Below are 17,257 nucleotides of genomic sequence, written 5' to 3' on the forward strand. Positions count from 1 at the left end.
TCGACGATGGGGATGATTCAAGCATGTGAATCTATGAAAGATCTAATACTGGAGAATCAACAGGTAGTTGTATCTATCAGAGTAAACACTATATTAGTATGTCTGTAAAGTGTAAATACATGACAACTATGAAAAATTAATCAGCTACATACAATCATCAACCTCAATAATAAACGGAATTGCATTACAATGTGTTTTTAGATTTCAGATTATGGTCCTTTTCATACAAAGATTTTGTCCAGATGGATTTCAGACAGATGCCTTGATAAGGTTATATAGGCATGCATAACTTAAACAAGATTCATAAACATATGCTCACAGTTTTATTTTTGAGGATATAAATTGTGCCAAACATAAATCAGGCCCTAATAAATACCACAAAAGAGCTACACAGATTAAAGTGCCACCATCACAGAATTGATATTATGTGGCTTCATGGTACTAAGTGCGAGTGCAGCACGAGCATTGAGGGAAATGGAGTATAATGAAAATTTGCCTAGCTTTCGTAAAGGAAAGTTTCAATTCTATTAAGGACACAGAGGCCAGGATTATGCTTTTCTCTCTTCGCTTTAATAGAATCTTACATTAACAGAAGCCATTTTATTGAGTTGAAAAAATACAACTACTGTTCCCAGAACACTAGAGAAGCAACAACAAGTCCAAAATGCATTCAGGTGCTGGGAGTCCGCCACATAGTCCTACGTTGCTGTCCAAACTCCCTCTTTCTTCGCATGAATCAGGTCACAGATCGCATTTCACGTGTCCTGTTTCAAACCATCAGATCCTACAAAGGGATAAACATCATAAATGGTTTGCCAAAGGGATAATCCCACCAAGTGACCATCAAAACTGTAAACAATGCATGTGAGATGTCTAGGCATCATCATACGGAGTACATACATATCTTAACAACTGTCAAGCAAGCTAAAAAGTGAAATTACTTACTCCAAAGCAGGTGGGTGAAGCAAGAGGTATTCCTCGCCTGTGTGGGATAATCCTCGCCTCCGTGTCCTTAACAGAATTGAAACTTTCCTTTACGAAAGCTAGGCAAATTTTCACTCTATGTTCGGACCGGAGGTGAGCATTATGCTAGTTCAAAGCTTACTTACCACCATCTGTGCTACCGCCAATACCGGCTTAAAGTAAAATCTTTTCAAGGCAGAGTCTGAAGACCAAGCTGTTGCATTCATTATGTCCTCCGAACATGCACCCAAGCAAAAAGCTTTTAAGGCCATTGCTCCTCTAGCCGAATGAGCTCTGAATGTCTTAACATCAACACTGTCCTCATGCATTACCCACCTAACACCTCGGGCTATGGTAGGTGAAGACACCGCCTTAAAGGGCTTGCGTAATACTATTAGCAGTTGTCTTTCACCCAGACAGCGAACGTCTTCCATCATCAGCTCATAAGACGTGAAACACTGCACTGGGCTGATGCTCTGGTGATCACCGAGAAGGGGGGGAAAACACATATTCTTTCTCTGGACTCCTGCAGTCCTGGAGAAATGCGTCCGTTGACAAAGTCGGGGATCTGGCTTCCAGATGAAGAACCTGGCTAGCTGGTGATCAAGATGGGAGGCAACCACGTCTATTGAAAACAGACTCCACTTTTCCCGAAACAATTTGGAAGACCTGAGGGTCTAGTTTCTATAGACTTGAGTCCCGGAATTGTCAGAAGTGCCAATTTGCCACCTGGTTCGCCTGACCCGGAAGGTATTCTGCTGTGACCGAAATATGATTGTCCAGCTAGAAATGTGAGAAGGTCTTCGCTAATTCCACCAGAGCCCTGGACCGAGATCTGCCCAAGTGGTTGATATAACGCACCACAGAAACATTGCCCATCTTTAGAAAGCTCTGTTTCTGTGGTGACTAACTTCCTCCTGTGGGGAAGTCAGCAAACTTGGCACCCCATCCTGCTCGTGTCCGACTCTATGATCAGGTCCGGAGTGGAGCCGAAGATCACGCTCCCTTTCCACGCTTCCATGTGTGTGAGCCACCATGCTATTTCTTCCTTGGCTTCTTCTGATAGAGGCACAGACTAGGACCAAGTTAGACCTTTCTTCAGATTATGAGTTTTGAGGTGTTGGAGGGCTCATTAATGGATGGGCCCCGGGAAGATCGCCTGGATTGAAGGTGGCAGTTAGACCCACCAGGTGGGCAATCTGCGGGAGAGAGGTCTGAGGTTTATCTAACATTTAGTGTAGCTCCTGGTGAATCTTAGCCATTTTCCAGGACGGGAGACTCAAGGAGGTGGTGGTAGTGTTGCCCTAGGAATGTAATTTTCTGAGAGGGAGACCGAAGAGATTTCTTCTTGTTGAAGATGCACCCTAGGCCTTGCAGAAGGTTTACTGCTGCTTGAAGCTGAAGGGCCAATTTCCTGGGGCACTGGGCCAAAAGAAGAATGCTGTCTAAATAGACGATGAGTTGTATTCCTTGTGCCAGGAGGTATTCTACCCCTTGCTTGAGGACCTTCGTGAAGCACCATGATGCAGACGAAAGGCCGAACTGAAAAACTTGAAGTCTGGAACCGCCAGATGAATTGGAGAAATCAACAGAGTGCAGGAACTATTGTAACCAACAGGTAAGCGTCTTTAAGGTATAGATGTACCATCCAATTCGAAGGGAGCAAGACGTTTCTGAGAAGGTGGATGCCCTCAATCTTGAAATGGCGGTAGACCAGTCACTCACTGAATTCCCAAAGGTTTATTACCCGCCATTGGTCTTGCCTACTAGAAAAAGATTGCTGAGGAAACCGTTGGGATGGATTGCCGAGCGGCAAATGGCTCCTTTCTGTAGGAGGCCTTCGACATACTTGTCGATAAGAGGCGAAGTGCGCTCGGTGAAGCAGAACATGGGTGACACTTTCGTTTGGGGGACCCGTAAAACTGGATGTGGAAACCCTGTATGGTGTGTAAAAAGCCATGCATCTGATGTGATGGATATCCAGGCCTGAAAAAAACGTGCTAGACGTCCCTTCACCTTTAGATGGGAAGAAGGGACGATACTTACCGCTGGCAGAGGAACTGCCTGAATGGCCCTTGAAGCCACCTTATCCATGGAACTGCTGGCCTCTCCTGGTATCGAATGATTTGAAGCACACATTGTTCTGCCACTGTCCTCATCTGGAGCCTTGGCCCCTAGGGGGACTGGAAGAGGGAAAGTAGACTGTCGTGTGGCCCCTACCAGGATGGCGGCCTGGAAAACCCTAGGGGTAAATATGCGTTTGATGTTGGTTTGCGCCTTGTAAAGTGAGGTAAACGTAGCCACAACCTTCCCCAACTCCTTCACGAAGGGGCCCTACTAAAGACCTCCTTGGGCCCCAAGCTCTCGCCTTGAATGAGGTCTCACAATTTGGGATCAACCTTAAATAATAATGACCTGCGGCATTCAGTAGAAAGTGCACAGTTCGCATTCACTAAGAATATGATGGGCTGTGCCTACCCTGAGAAGACATCCGGAAGGATGAGAGAGTTGGAGGTCTTGGCCACCTCTGTCATGTCTAAGATTTTAGTCACAGAGCCTATGGCATCCAGCAACTTGGCCTGGCAAGAACGCCACGACCTATCAATGCCCTTTTTGGGGTCTTTAATAAACTTGGCTAAAAAGGTGGCTATCTTGGGGTCCATATTTGGTGTCAGGGCAACCTTTCTTTTATGGATGGGGTGGGGGCACTCAGCTCTACAGCAGCTGCGTGCTTCCTTCTCTAAGGGGTTGCGAAGATGACCAGCCATGTACTTCGCTACCTTATCCTCTGGGGCCCACTCTGCCGATCTGGGATGAATTATGTCATAGGGATTCAACCTATTGGATGCTACCTCCACATTGGGATGTGGCTCGGGGGTTGGGCGCCAGGGTCTAGACAGGCCTGCGTTGTTGTCTGAATCCACCTGAGAATCTCTTCCATCAGGCTGTTCCAGAGAGTCTAGGTGTGAAGGATCTGGGTATGCAATGGGAGGGTTGGCAGGTTCAGCCTGTCGGAGCACCTGGGCAAAGAAGGACCTTTTTCACTGCGCAAACATGTTATGATCCGCTCCCATGTCATACTTCCTCTTTAGGGGTTGGGTGGCTTCCGCCGAAGAATCTTGGGTGGGGGAGGTTCTTGCCTGGGCATATCAGGCTTTTGCAGTTTGACATTTGCTGTGTGAGACTCTGCTATAGGGGCCACATAGCCTCATTCAAGGCATGGTAGACAAAGGCATCGACAGCCTCATTGGACACTTCGTCCCACAGCATGTAGGAGAGAGTCCTGCTCGTTTTAGGTGCTCTGTGACCTCTGCATAGTATATATCCTCCAAAAAAGGGGGGGAAGGGGAAGTACTCTAGGTGTGGTGCCTGGAATATTGCTTCAGTTATGAGGATTAAGGAACTTAAATTGCCCTAGGCCGGTCACTATTTTAATGCATGCAGCAAATGATGGCGGCACTGGGGAACCCAGTAGATATGTGTGTGCTTGTGGCCACACAGTTGCACCCAATGGACACTCTTCCCATATTGATAGAGCGCCTTACCCCGGAACAGTGTTCCGAATCCAGCCTGTGCAGCCATTAATACAGACCCCACAGGAGGAGTACGGTTGGAAGGGGACGGTACACCCCAACCCCTCCTAACAGGATATCACCCAGGTAAGGCAGACAAGGCTACTGCAACTCTGAAGTTTCTTGTGGCGCACACTTAGATCTCTCTATTCTGTGACAGAGACACACAGAGTTACAGAGAAGCAGCCTACAGCGCCCTCTTGTGAGCTGCAGGATGCATCGCAGTGTCTGTTGTCGAAGTGGGCTGAATTGTCGTGTAAGAAGCGTGTAGCAGTCCCGCAACCTGAAACAGGGATCTAGAAGGAAGAGACTGGGTTAGTGGAAACATGCAGGTTTGCCAATGCCTTTAAACACCCATATTACACAATTAAGCACAGAGAAGGAAAAAGTTAAAGGAAAAAGTTACTTAGCTGAGGCTGCTGAGCAACGAAGAAAGAGGGAGCTTGGACCACAAGAAAGACTATGAGGAGGATTCCCTTGACCCGATTGGATGTTGGACTTGTTGTTGGTTCCCTAGTGTTCTGGGAAAAGTAGTTTTATATTTTCAAGTCCATAAAATGGCTGCTGTTAATCAAAAGAGAAAAGCATAATTCTCGCCTCCGATCCCAACATAGAATTATAAACGTCTGTACTCTTCTGCTGAAGGGTATATGCCACAATCATTGAAAATTATCACTCAGGAACAAGATGATGAAGGCTTCATTCTTAAATTTGTAAAAAGCACTTCCTGTCCAATTAAGTCTTCCCACGAACAGGAGTGAAACCACATTGAAGCTTAAGAGTTGTTTAAATCTCATGTTCCAGTTGGTTACTAATTAATTGCACAACACACCCTAGACATAAACAACAGCAGATTACTACAGAGAGGGTCACTTTAGTGATACGTTTTGGAAAGATCGTCCGATTGTTAATGTTATTGTGTTTTGGAATTCAGATTACAGGAGACTGGTGAAACGGTGTAAACAATCCTGTGAAAAAATATAATAATTAACTCATCTTTGTAGGCTATGCAATAACAGAATGGTTTGTATTTTTTCTAAAAATCATCGATCCAGTTATATGTTGTCCAGAACACTTAATACAAATATAAAAATTTGACAGAAAATTGATGGCAATCTAAACTAGTAAAAAACTGAATATTTATTGAGAAAGTAGCTTATTGGGTACTGTCCCAGAACAATACTGATTCAGAAAAGTTAAGAAACAGAGGGACAAGTCTCTAGATAATGATGTATAATCGCCCAATGGTCCCAGTCTTCGAGATAGTGTCGTAGCAAGTTACCCATTTTCGAAAATCAGGACCCAAATGGTTCTTCGGTCTCAAGTCTAATTTTACATCGCAGGTACTGAAGAGGTAACGCTTGAAATCAACATAACTCCTACAGCCTCTGGCCCCTTAATCACAATTCAGGCACCTTGATATGTGGCCACAGGTAACTGAGAATGCTCCCAACTGTGAAAGGTCACAGCAACCAAATCCACAATAAGAGCAAATCTGGCTACAATGCTTGAGGTTATGTACCCCTGCACTAACTTTTTAAGGTGCCCTTGATCACTGCTGAACGACGTGTACAAAACTGAACTGGTGTTGCCCCATTGGTCAAAATACGTATATCCACATCACAGGCCATGCCATACTTTCATGTCAGGGGTGATACAGAGGCATTCCATGCAGGTTTTCAACAGGTTCTAGGGTTGGATTTCTGCTGTGCGCACTTGGAGATGGAAGCTGGTGTCTCTGCCCACCACACTCACATATGAACGAGGAAGACAGTTCATCACCGTTTGGTTTTGTAATCCCAAGAGTTTTCATCAAAACTTGCAAGATCACCAAGGTCTCGGCAGTCATCTTGGTGTCCGATATAAAAATGACACCCATTATCCACTGCCTTGCAAGGCTTGCGTGGCAGTAGATTAAAGAGGCCTTACTTTTTTTTGCTTACCTGTGTATGACCCGTCCTGTTCTGCTTCCTCCAGAGATGAGGAACAAGGATCTCTAGTCTGCGCAACACCTGTGGCTGAACAACTTCTTCTGTGGAAGGTAAAATCCTAGATTCAAGAACAGAGAGGTTCCACAAACATAATTTCAGTCATATGTCAAACAGTTAAAAACCTTTTTTCTTATAGATAATGCATTTAAGGTGTGTTATATTTTATTTTTACAGCAATAAGACACTTAAGTTACTGATTACTTCACAGTTTCTAAGACTTATAAAGCTCATAATCCATATACAAATTAGGAGAGCATTAAGGTTTTTCAACAAAATTTATAACAAGGTAATAACAGTAGTACCAAGAATACGACAAAAGATTTTAATAGGTCCTTAAAAGACTGAACTAAAGTAGGAAATTAGGTAATTAAACAAGGTATATTGAATAAAATTACTAAATTACTAAGCACCTGTGCTACAGATATTAATAGTTTTATTGTCTTTTACAGGGATTCAGCTAGTCAACAATAAATGTAATGAGAAGTCCAACTGTAGGACTCTACTTGGCACTAGTTTAAAACACAAGCAGATCATTAAGGTCAGCAGAAGAACTCTATATATAAATTTGTATTAAACTGGCGGGCTAAGCAATCTCAAATTCAATTACAGTGTTGGATGATAGTAGAGCTGGCAGTCCACAAGAGCCATCCAAAGAAGGTGACGAAAGAATCTAAGGTGAAGTTAAACAGCTCTACATCAATGTTTTCCTATTCATCTTTCCTCCCCGATCTCTCTTGAGGCTCTGCGGGTGAAATACGCCTGCTCTTGAACAACTTGGGGAAGGACGTAGTTTAGCATAGTTACTGCTGGACCAGGGACTTGCATTCTCTGTCTGACAACCAGCTAGTAACCACTACTATTTGTAGCAACAAGAGTAGAAGGGACAGGAGTCTTTTACAACCTTTCCACACAGGTCTCCCAAGACAGTTTTCCTCTCAGCAAAGGTGTCCCTTTTCCATTGACTCGAGACCTGCGACATGTGCCCAGTTTCCTACCATGTTAAACTCCATCTACTAAATACTGAAACATTTCACATAAGCTGTATGGATGCAGTCTAGTACAGGGATGTGGAATTCCTATAGCCCGACGCCCAGGACATCTTGTTTGGGGTCAAGGGCAACAAGTTTTTATGCTTATTTTGTCCTTGGGACAAGTAGGCCCAACCCTCTGCAGCACAAACCCTTTTTGGCTGCCTGTTTACAGAGAGTGGAACTCTCTGCAGTTGAGGTAATGTGTTTCCAAAAGATAATGCTGTTCGAACTTGTATTTATGGTTCATTATTTGAAAGCCTTCATTATTACGGTGAGTGCTGTAAATAGATGTTTTAAGGTCACACTTCACTACTGACGTTGGTTCCAGTACAAAAAAAAAAAAAGTGTATACACGTTTGAAAAGTTTAGGCTATGAGGCTAAGTATAATGCTCCCAGAATGCTCTCTGATTAGATGCAAATGAAGTGTCATTTAGTAAAATGTGTTGATGCATGCTAGTATTTCCCAAAAATATTTCTAATGGAAAATCAGTGTAACTATTTTCAACATGATTATGGGAAGCATGAAAATAAACAAACACTGACAAAGCCAACTGATCTGACATATTTTTATAAGTCTTTTAGTTTCATCAATGTGTGTTTTTTTTTTACATGGCTTTTCTAACACTTTATTGTTGTGGGAGCTACCAGGCCCACAACACTGTAACAAACAGTGGCAAAAAAACAAAAAAAAAAAAAAAAAAAAAAAAAAAGGTTTTGAACTCTAAAAGCACACGTTGCCACCAGTGGCATAACAAAGGCCCCGTAGCCAGCCTCCAGGGGGCCCCTTCAGCACAGCACCTGGCCTGAGTGAGTCTGGAGAGGGGGCTCCTCCATGTTCTTTGCAAAGGGGCACCCTCCAGTTTCGTTACGTCACTGATTGCCACTGTAGTTCCTGACACTGAACAAAACTACTTTGTGTGCCAATATGCTCCTTGTGGAAGAGCAGAATGCGATCACTCACAGTAAAGCCAGCCGAAAGAGAGAGAAATAGAATAGAAGTTTAATAAAAACAAAATGTCTTTGTTAACACCAGTCCTAATTAGGGACCAAGACCCACATGTAGGTAGCTTTTTGCATGTCGCAAACAGCGACTTTCGCTGTTTGCGACGTGCAAAAAGCACATTGCGATGCACAAACCCAATTTTGCGATTCAGTAACCTGGTTATCGAATCGTAAAACGGGTTTGTGACTTGCAATTAGGAAGGGGTGTTCCCTTCCTAATTGCGACTCGCAGTGCAATGTAGGATTGTTTTGTGACCGCGAACGCGGGCGCAAACCAATCACAGTTTGCACCCATTTCAAATGGGTGCTAACACTTTCGCTAAAGGGAAGGGGTCCCTATGGGACCCCTTCCCCATTGTGAATGTCACTGTAAAAAAAAATTCAGAGCGTTTCATTTTTCGTTTTTGTAATGCATCTCGTTTTCCTTTAAGGAAAACGGACTGCATTACAAACAAAAAAAACTGCTTTATTGAAAAGCAGTCACAGACATGGTGGTCTGCTGACTCCAGCAGGCCACCATCCCTGTGAGGGCCGCCATTCGCAAGGGGGTCGCAAATTGCGACCCACCTCATGATTATTTATGAGGTGGGCATTTGCGAAGCCCTTGCGAATCACAGATGGTGTCAGGAACACCATCCTACATTCCGATTTGCGACTCGCAATTTGCGGGTCGCAAATCTGAACCTACCGACATGTGGCCCCAAATTCTTAAAGAAGGTCACAAAAGTGCACCCATGGTATATGTCGTACCCCTATAAAATATTTGTGAACTGTATTTTAGCATGGGTAAATACGATGTGTAGATTTGCTCATGTGAAAATCTATTGAGCATTTGCAAGTTCATTTTCCCTCCAGCCACTTTCTTCCCAACCCTGGAAGAAGTTCTAATTCTGCCATTGTCAGGAGTAAATGTCCAACCTTTCTTATTATGGGAAAATATTAGAGAGAAGCTGGTGAAAATCTTTAAAACATGCAGGTTAGTAGGTTTGCAGACTCAAAGGCATTCCAGCCCTGGAACTATTGCTTACTGCTTCTTCCAGCTCCAGTATGCAGATCTGCAGAAAGGTGGCAAAATAAGGAAATTGCTACAGTAGGGATGGAAACTGCAAGTATTCAAGCCCTACTAGGGTAGTAGCCTAGCATAATCAGAGAGGCTAGTATCAGAGCTCTTACATAATGAGATTGCTGCCATAATTTGTCGCCACACTACATGGCACCAAAGGGACAAGTAGATCTTGTTACAGGACAAGTAGATTTGAGAAGCAACCTGTCCCCTGGACAAGTAGATATTTTAATAAATTCCACACCCCTGTGCAGCACAAACTCTGGAGTCTTGGCTTTGAGCAACCAATCTTCCAGGTAAGGGACACTGGTATAACTCCCTTTCTGAGATGCACTGCAACCACTTCCACCACCTTCGGGAAGACCTGAGATTTGGAAGTAAGTCCAAACGCAAGGACCATAAACTGGTAGTGTTGCATTCCCACCATGAACCATAGATACTTTCGGTATGACTGCATAATAAGGAAGTGAAAATATGCATCCTGCAAGTCAATGGAAACCATCCAGTCTTCTTTGTTCTGCTCAAAATAAATCTGAGCCAGGGTCAGCATTTTGAATTTTTCCTGCTTGAGAAATGAATTCAAAATCCTTAGCTCCAGGATTCGACGTAAAGGCCCATCCTTTTTGGGAATCAGGAAATATCTCGAATAACAACCCTGCCCTCTTTCCTGCTCCGGAACTAGCTCTACTGCACCATTTAAAAGTAGGGTTTGTGTTTCTGCTGGAGCAAAAGTAATTCTTGCGAACAATAACGGTGTTGCAGCAGAAAGGGGGAGCTCTTGGAGGGGTAGGGCATATCCATTTTTGACAATGCTCAACACCCAATTGTCTAATGTTATGGACATCCATTGTTGTCGAAAATGAATCAGCTGCCCTCCCACAGGCAAAGCATGCTGTAAGATAGTGGAAGTAGGGCTGCTTTCCTGTGTTATTGGCCAGACAGGCAGAAGAGGAGGAAGGCTGATTGCCTCCACCTCTCTTGTGTTCTGCCACGCCCTCTACAGGCCCTATACAGGGGATTGGATGATTGCTGTTGCTGACTCCCTCAAAAATAATAATTTCATCCAAACCCCTTGAATCTATGCAGCAGTCTGTAGGCCGTGGAGAGAGACTGGAGGCCCAATGATTTAGGTGGGGCTTTGCGGTCCTTAAAAAAAAAAAAACTGCATTTTCCAGGATGCAATGGGGTCAACTTTTTTGGGATGAGAGGCAGTGTGCTCTCTCCTCCTTGTGTTTAAAAGACTCCCTTGAGCCAATGAGCTGACAAGCTCACCTGGGATGCACCTGTGGAGTGGTACTGTGACCTGTGAAGACTTTGGCAGCATACCAGCAACCCCAAATGACTTTTCTCTGCTCTGTTACTTTTGCTCTCTACTGATGATGGGCTAACCCAGAAACATGTATCTAGAGAGAACAGCACTAACTGCACCAACTTTGGTGACAAACTACAACAACTTTGAAGTAAGCGTACTGCATTTACCTGGACGCAATGGGGTGAACTGTGCTGGAATGAAAGGCAGTGTGCTTCCTCCCACATTTTGTTAAAAAGACTCCCCCTGAGCCACTGAGCTGACAAGCTCACCTGGGATGCACCTGCCTGTGGAGTGGTACTATGACATGTGAAGACTTTGGCAGCATACTAGCAACCCCAAATGACTTTTCTCTGCTACTTTTGTTTTCTTCTGTAGAAAGGCGAAACCAAGAAACACGTGAATTGTGCTGGGGTGAGAGGCAATGTGTTCTATCCCCCCCAGACCACTTCCACCATAGGCGATACCTGCTTATCTACAACTCTTCCGCTACTACTGAACATAATGGGGTGGCACTGCTTTTCCACATTTCGATTCCCTTTCAGATTCAGGGTAGTAAGACTGACAGGGAGGGGAGATATTTAATGGTTAAGGGTCTTCTTAGAGGGAAGCGATGTACTATAGCAATGCTATACGCCCCCCAATAATGGTCAGTCCACATTCTTATGACCCATTTTGGCAACACTGGGAGACTTTGCAGAAGGGGGCATAACTGGACTCCACACATCACTATAGATCTTCAGGGGGACGGGGGGGGTCTCCAACTCCTTATCAATCCACGCTGCATGAATTTGGTCTCCTGGACGTATGGCTCACCTGTAAATCTACCACTAGGCACTATACATTTTTTCTTACACGCATAGATAATATTCCAGTATTGAGCATGTCTGTGAGTCAATGCCTCCAACCTGTGGTCGGGTCAGGAAGCATCCACCCCATCCTCCTATCTGACCTTGCTCCCCTCGAGGCTATCTTCGACTGGCCTGCTCTGAAGTCCACATTTAGCAGATGGTATTTTCCTAATGCTCTTAGGAGAGATAGACAATTCAGAGACAAATTTAGAAAGACGATAAGGGACTTCTTTGCTCTTAATGACCCGAAGATACTTCCTATACCACGACCTGGGAAGCTTTCAAGGCGGTGTTATGAGGCAAACGTACCTCGCTAATGATCACATTACATAGACAAATTATTAGTGACCGGCCAGCACTAGAACAAGAATTACTCTTGGCAGAGAAAGCCCAGCCCACAAAACTACACCTTCACTATCTGTACAATGAAAAGTAATATCCTTAAAAGTTAAACTCCATGCAATCTAGGCTAATAGGGCTAAACACACACTCTCAAGCCTAAAGCAAACCACCTCTGATAAGGGTAATAACATAGGTCCTCTGTTAGCAAGACAATTAAGGAGGAAGCAGGAAAAGGAATATATGGGATTGATCAAGGACGAAGATGGCAGGATGCAATACAAGGAGGAGGGTAAAGCCCGAGCATTTAGAGAGTTTTATAAGGGGCTTTATACTGCTGACCCAGTCCACGGGGCAGATCAAAACATCCTACCTTGACTCGCTGAAGGTTCCCCGGGAAATTGTCAAAGACTTGAACAACTCCATCTTGAGAGAGGAGGTGCATGGCCACTGATTGTCTCAAATGTAATAAACCTCCTGGTCGCAACGGACTCAATGTACATTTCTGTAAAACCTTCAGCTCTGAAGTGACACCATATTTGTCCACACTGTTTAACCATATAGGGGACATAGCAGCAGTATCTCCTTCCATGAGCGAAGCTTTGGTCACGGTCCTCCCAAAACCAGGTAAGGAGCCCCAAAAGTGTGCCTCCTTATGACAGATTGCCATTCTCAATTTAGATGTAAAAATATGTACCCTAATTCTGGCCACAAGCTTGGAATCAGTTTTGTCCGATCTGATCAATACAGATCAGTCGGGCTTTATCAAAGGCATCCAAACGCATGATAATTTGAGACGTGTGACTCATTTGATCGATAAGGTGAATAAGAAAAATATCCCTGCAATTTTATTGGCGTTAGACGCTGAGAAAGCTTTTGACAAGGTGGACTGGTCATTCCTGGTGGCTACACTGCAGCGGTTTGGGTTTGGTGAACGATTCATTGACAAGATAATGGCCATCTATGCGCATCCTCGATCCTGAGTTAAGATAAATGGCTTTACCTCTGTTTTTCGAGTTGAGGCGGGGACATGACAGGGTGTCCTTTGTCCCCCTAGCTGTTTGCACTCAGTATAGAGCCACTGCAGCTAGATCAGAGCCAATCCAGGTATTCAGGGGATCCATTTTGGGGGCAGATGAACAAATACAATGCCTATTCGCGGATGACGTTTTACTAGCTCTCAAGTCTCCCCACAGCATTGTCTCTCAGTTTCCATTTCAGTGGGCCAGGAGGAAGATTACATAGTTGGGGGTGAAGCTCACCTACAAAGTAGAGAACCCATATAAAGCAAACTATCCTCCTTTGTTGCATTGCTTGAAGGCCGATATTAAACGCTGGGTGTTGAATTACCTCACTTGGAAGGGTTTCATAAATGTGATCAAAATTACAGTGCTACCTAGTCTTTTATATTTGTTCCAAGGGCTTCCGATAGAGGTTCCTTGAGACTTATTTAGGGAATTACGCTCCCTGATAACGCAGTTTGTGTGGCAGGGCCGTAGAACGAGACTCTCCTATAGAGTTCTGACCCTAGGAGTCGGGGAGTCTAGCTGTACCAGATGTTCAAAAGTACTATCATGCAGCACAACTCCGAGTAATATCTGAATAGTCACTCAGGGAGCCTAGAGCAGTGATGGGGCGGACAATATGGGATGTGTTGTGGAAGCCTCTGCAGGATCGTCTGCACAAAGCTTATTTGAGTATACCCACAACCGCCACACGTTTGGGACACAGTGACTAAGTCACATCAATGGACAACTTTTCCTTCTCCACATACCCCTATTCACTACAATCCGGCCTTCCACCGGCCTTCTCCTGGGTCCCTTCGACAGGTAACTGGAGGGACGCTACTTAAAGATTTCTGACTTGTTTCATGGGACAGAGCTCCTAACATTTGAGAACTGCTGCTGGGACTTTAAGTTACCAGCCTCTGAGTGTTTCCATTATACCCAGCTGAAACACTGGGTATCACAACCTAGCATTCGATCTGCAGCCACAAGGGACTTACTTACCAGTGGAGCAATCTGTTCGACAGGCTGGGGCTTCCTGTGGATGTATCTATATGCCTTACTGAAGGCAGCAGACCCTCACCACGTCCCATTTTAGGAGCCAGTCCTTGCTACTACCTTAAGCTTTGGACCAAACTATACAAAGATATTCCCAAGTTTAATAGATCTATGGGGCTCTGCGAGAAACATTATAAACTTCTTTATGACTGGTCCTTGTACCCTGAGAAACTTAAAAGGATTCACCCTGACATGCACAATAACTGTTGGAGGGGATGTGGGATGCTGGGAAATTTCCACCACATTTGGTGAGATTGCCCAACAATTCGCCCCACTGGAACAAAATATTGGCACAAATTAAACAAATTTAGGCTATCCCATCCCTAATACGCTGGAATGTGTGCTATTGGGTATTGTGACCCCAGCCCACTTTGAAACTACATACAATAGGAGATGGTACTGTGACCTGTGAAGACTTGGCAGCATACCAACAACCCCAAATGACTTTTCTCTGCTCTTTGCTACTTTTGCGGCTAAACCCAGAAACATGTGTCTAGACATAAAAGCACTACCGCCACCAACTTTGGTGACAAACTACAGCAACTTTGAAGTAAGCATACTGCATTTATCAGGATGCAATGGAGTGAACTTCAGCTGAGATGGGATGCAGTGTGCTCCCTCCCCCATTGTGCACAAATTAACTTTGCTAACAATAAAAAGTCATACCAGATTTCAATGTACACAAACTGATTTATTGAAACTCTCTTAATTATGACATTAAAGAGCTTTACACATGAGCCCCCATGCTCTTGTGCATATTAAGCAGCCAATAAGGTCTATAATGATGGCCAAAGGTATGAAGAATTTCCCAAGTCGCAATTCAACAGAATCAAACAGGATCACTCCATTAAAGTCTGCCAAAGAGGTTTCCAACCTCCTTGCTGATCTTCCTTGAATAAATATTCTCTGGAACAGGAATGCCACATACCAAATATGCTAAAGCAATTGTTAATATGATACATCGCATAATAGTCAATTAATATTTAAGGAAGAAACTTACTTTACTTGATCTTCCTTTCCAAAAGTCACATAAATTGTCACATTTACAGAAATCAAAACTTTGAAAATAATGTAGAAGGTCCGGATAGTAAAAAACTCTTAAAAGGCATTATACACTAACTTCTCTCCTTCATATAAAGAGCCCCATGGTTCTCTGAAGGTTCTTATTGCTGTCCATATAGACTTAAAGATTGAAAGACAAATTCATATTAAAAAGCCCTCCCAAAGGAACTACCAGATGTCAAAAATCTAACACTGGAGATGTACCATGTTCAAAAAGACTTAAAGTGGCAAAGGATTAACGAGTGGACTCTTTCCTAGGAAGTTGGATCCCTTTTGCCAAATAAGGAGGAACCTTTTCTGCTGCAACCTCCTCCTCTCAACCTACAAACTGATAAGATGATTATTTCTAGAAGTATATCCTTCATGCTTTGACAAAGGGGAGGACAAGAGGGAATTTTATATGGAACTTGAATTTCTAGATACTCCAAAAGGGGGAACCAGAAAACTCCTGGGCCAATAAGGTACTAATCCAATGGTTCCCCTCTCTTCTTTCTGAAGCCTGGTCAACAACAGAGAGGGAAGCAAAGACATTAAAAGAGCTTCCCTCTCCTAAGAACTGCCCATCTTAAATTTGGGGCAAAAGATCAGAACTTATGCCTTGCTCCAAGTAGCAAAATGGTCAGTTCCCGGAGTCCCAAACCATCTGTAAAGTACCTAAAAGTCCTGAGAGGTCATAACTATTTTCAGGGAAGACGGACACTTCCTGTTTAGGGAATCCCTTTCAGACAACAGGAGATTCTCTGTTCAGGACCCTAAAAGATGGCTGACAATCCTCCATGAAGTGTATCACTTACCCCTGGAGATTTATGTTCAAGACTGTGACCACATTGTATGATTTTAGCAACATTTGTTGATTCTTGATGGCAGTCTTGAAATGCCTGTGGATTTAAAACACAGGAAATTATCCCATCCAGTTGAAGGTGTGGAGGCACTCTGGAGGAGACCAGAGACCCAGTATCCAACTGTCTTCTAAAGTTGCACCCCTTGCTAACAGGCTGGCATCGTTAGTTATCATTATTGGAGGGTTTGATGGAAAAGGAAACTCCTTGCTAATATTCTTTTGAATCAAACACCACCTTAACGAATTTCTGATTGACTGGGAAACTGGAGTCAATGTTGCATAATTTAATGTACTGAGCTGTCCTGAAATTTGCACCATCTGGTATTTCTGCTCATTTAGAAGAAAGCCATAGGTCTTCAGACAGATGCAGACCACCTTTAAGCCCTCTCTTTAGGATATCACTGAGCATAGAGAAGCCAGTAGTACGCTTAATGGAACAGAGGCCAGCCATGCAGAATGCAATTGTGCAACAAGAGGAGCAACCACCTGCGTGAATACCAATGGGACAGATCTCAGTCCAAATTGGAGTACCAGGAATTAAAAAGGTGCGCCCTTGAACATAAAATCTCAGGTGCATCTAGTGCTTCTTGAGAATTGGAACATGAAACTATGAATTTCTCGTTTAGGGTTATCATAAAGTGCAGTACTGGAATTAAAAGAATCACTTTTATACATAGTGTCCTCCCACCAGTCACCAGGGACGATTTTGAACTTAACCAAGTCCTCTGCCACGATGGCTTCAATGCTTTTTATTTTGATGGCACTTGCTCTGGGGTCTTTTTCTACTTTTGAAAAAAGTTTGTTGATGACATCTAGAAGGCAGATTGAAAGATTTCCTTCCCGCAGGAGCGGAGGTGAAGTTCTGCTAGCTGGATCTGAATAGGGTTGAACACTTCTTCTCCTTAAACAACATAAGATCCTGACCAAAAAGGGGAGCATCCACAAACGGCATACATAAGGTAGATGATTCCTGAGAAGAATCCATATGTAATCCTTAAGATACAGATTTCACCATCCCACCAGCCAAGGCAGAAGCCTTAACTACATTGAAAGGTATGCAGGAAAAAACTCAATCTGCCTCACCATCGCATGCAAGAGAAATTAACATTCTGTCCCCTTTTCAAGAGATTTAAAGAATTTCATGAAATCTGAAATATGGGGCTGGAAAG

The 17,257-nt window shown here is 43.8% G+C and overlaps 1 protein-coding gene across 2 annotated transcripts in view; it reads right to left on the bottom strand.

Annotated features, from left to right (window-relative positions):
• The window catches only part of VDR (vitamin D receptor), an 817,725-nt gene that overhangs the window by 723,086 nt on the left and 77,382 nt on the right, over window positions 1-17,257 (bottom strand). The window contains exons 2-3 of one of the 2 annotated variants that reach the window (XR_011202689.1): window positions 6,479-6,584; window positions 549-784 (exon numbers count right to left, since the gene is read on the bottom strand). The gene's annotated coding sequence lies outside the window, so the exon portion shown is untranslated. Of the gene's footprint in view, window positions 1-548; window positions 785-6,478; window positions 6,585-17,257 lie in introns of those variants that run through there. The other variant, XM_069231046.1, reaches the window with a different exon arrangement.

The sequence above is a fragment of the Pleurodeles waltl genome, chromosome 4_2 (genome assembly GCF_031143425.1).
Source record: "Pleurodeles waltl isolate 20211129_DDA chromosome 4_2, aPleWal1.hap1.20221129, whole genome shotgun sequence".
Lineage (NCBI taxonomy): Eukaryota > Metazoa > Chordata > Amphibia > Caudata > Salamandridae > Pleurodeles > Pleurodeles waltl.